The 2,911-nt window shown below is 34.9% G+C and overlaps 1 non-coding gene across 1 annotated transcript; it reads right to left on the minus strand.

Annotated features, from left to right (window-relative positions):
- Nucleotides 1–2,389: 2,389 nt before the first annotated feature.
- Trnas-gcu (transfer RNA serine (anticodon GCU)) lies at nt 2,390–2,471 on the minus strand. The gene has a single exon. It is a non-coding gene; the product is annotated as a tRNA-Ser (tRNA).
- Nucleotides 2,472–2,911: the final 440 nt, after the last annotated feature.

The raw sequence follows: 2,911 nt of genomic DNA on the forward strand, positions 1-2,911 counted from the left end.
CGACTAACCGGAGGTTTCAAGACCGGACTACAAGTTCCTCATCATTCCCGACTTACTTTATGGTGCAGAAGCGTGGACGATGTCAACATCCGATGAGACTAGGAGTTTTCGAAAGAAAGGTTTTGCGGAAAATGTATGGTCCCTTAAACATTGTCATCGGCGAATACCACAGAAAGTACCAGACGAAGGTGCTCCAGGTGGCGCGCTGTTGTGGACTCGGCTATAACCTCGTAAGTAGTGTACGTACGAGCAATATACCACAATAGATTTGTTTGAGCTTAATCTAAGCTTATATTGAAACGTACTAAATAAAAAATTTTTTCTTAATTAATTAAGGCCGTATTAATATTAGTAGTAATTATATAAAAATTAAAATAAAATTTCCTTACATATCAAGCCTTGGACACGGTTCTCTTATTCGTGGTATGTGCATAAATGTATTATAACAAATTTGTCGATTTATTTCGACTAATATAAGGGAAATTTTTAACAACAGATGGATTTAATGAGTTTATGAAAATACTTTAATGCAGAACGTGGAGGGAGATTTTTTTCAGACACCGACTACTTTTTAGGCGTTTGTTTTTTAATATCTGTTGGACTTTAGACGTATATATCTCTCAATATTTAAGATATTGAACTAGAATGGACTTAGTTTGTTGAATACAATAGCTTCGGTGATGAATTTAAACTTTAGTAAAACATTACCTGCAGCTTCAAGAAAGAAAAGAGTTCACTGCTACAAGCTCAAAGTGGGTGTCTGTGTATATTTAACCACATGTTCTTAGTAGAAACAACATTGTAAGTGCTACGCCGTTAAATGCATACTTGTAATTGTAGAGCAAACGGCTAGGAGTACTATGGCTGTTGCTGTCTGTCGTCGACATTAATGTCTGCCCACGGAGTTGGTTGCAAGCCGCTCTTAAGGGTTTGCTGTAATTGCAAATTGCGTTCCTGCTACTGTGGTGTTTTTGATTAGTGAACTCAACAACACCCACGCAGGAGAATTTCATTTCCAACGTGGGTTGTACTGAAAATTGAAAAATGATGCAGACACGAAGCTTGTGCAGCGATTGCGATTGGCTATTTGGGTCAAGTGCCCGAACCAAGCTGAGGGGTAATTCAATTGGTTTACATGCACACATAAAGTGTTGTATGAAAGCTCACAGAAAGGTGTCAGCGCTCCACTTGAATTGGCCAAACCAATTAATAGTGATAGTAATATCGAATGCATAGATGCATTAGCTGCTTAATTAGAGCGAAGGCTTTGTACCACTCAGTCGAACACTTATATTGTAGGTAAAAATAATTTCCTTATTACATGTCAATCACCTGGGTCACGCAAGCTGACTTTATTTGTTAAATTTGCTTAAATATGTGTCTCTTTCCTGCTTCGTTGTATAAAATTTTCGAATACAATTAAGAACTCTGCCGATCATGTAGTATATTAATCTAATCGGTCTGCACAAAATTCTTTCATTGAACGCACTTTGTGGTCTATTCGTAAGTAAATAAACAACTTCTCCAAAATCGCCACTTCAGTGTGCGAGATAATGAAAATATATTACGGTAAGCTTACTAAATAAAGGTTACATATCTACATATTGCCACTGATTGACTATTACTTGGAATGAACGGTGCATATGAGCAACACTATTCGTAAAAAATATTTATTATTTATTTATTAATTTTTACTTAAATGCACGCATAATGTTATTGATTATTGTCTGATTGATGGTATTAGAAGATTAAAAGCCCGCATTCAATTTGACATTACTAAAGTGATTAAAGGCATTTTTGGTCATTTAGAATAGCGAAGACCATAACAAAGAGTATGTGGGCTTGGGTAATTCCTGGATCTATTTAATTTAGTTTACACAGCAAGCCACATTGTATCCAATATTATACATTCACTTAATATTGTTCGCATTTTAACTGATATATAGGATATAAACCGGAAATCTGAATATTCTAATATTAGGTATATTGGAGATAGGTGAAGCAATATCCCGATTTTCACTATGTTTGGCACAAAGGACATAATCGTAAAAACAACATTCCCTGTGAATTTAATTAAAATATCAAGATATCGATATCAAGAGATTTATCGATAATTCCGATGAAAACTTATCTATAGGCATTGAAGGCTTCGACATTTTTTAGATGGGCGATACCATATCTTAAATGTCGTATCAGTGCAGAATGTTCTTCCGATATCTTCGTTGTATTGCAAAGTGAAAAAATTACGTATAATAATTCAACTTTCTTCCAAACTTTCAAACAAAATTTATTACTACAAATACAACTAATTAACCAACATTTGCACAATTCCTCTCCTATAAATAGTAAATCGACAAATTTTATTATTTTCATAAAAAAAGTTAATGTTCGACGAGGATGGGATTCGAACCCACGCGTGCAGAGCACATTGGATTAGCAGTCCAACGCCTTAACCTCTCGGCCACCTCGTCCTTATCTTTTGCCAGACTGCTCTCAAACAAAGTACAATAAACAATTCGTTATTTATTATTCGTTATTCGAATCTACTTCGAGTATAAGTCTTATCTCATTAACTTATAATTCAACCAGAGAGAGAATAACATTCATATTTAAGACTAAACCATAGAAAAGACAACCGGAAAGTCGAAAAACTTTACTCTGGTATATTGGGGATATGGAATTACTCGATTTCGTTTGAAACAACTGAAGAAATATAAATGAGATTTTTGAGCCTGGAAGGGTTCAATATTGTCTGTCTGCAATACCAATCATCTCAGAACACTGGTTTTTAGGGTGGAGCAAATCTTTTGCCTTAGCGCAGATATATTTTTTTGAGATTCATCGCAAACCAACCCTACTTCATAGATAGTACATTCTTTGTACAACACTGTCATAAAAGGTAATGAACAAT

The sequence above is a fragment of the Zeugodacus cucurbitae genome, chromosome 4, assembly GCF_028554725.1.
Source record: "Zeugodacus cucurbitae isolate PBARC_wt_2022May chromosome 4, idZeuCucr1.2, whole genome shotgun sequence".
Lineage (NCBI taxonomy): Eukaryota > Metazoa > Arthropoda > Insecta > Diptera > Tephritidae > Zeugodacus > Zeugodacus cucurbitae.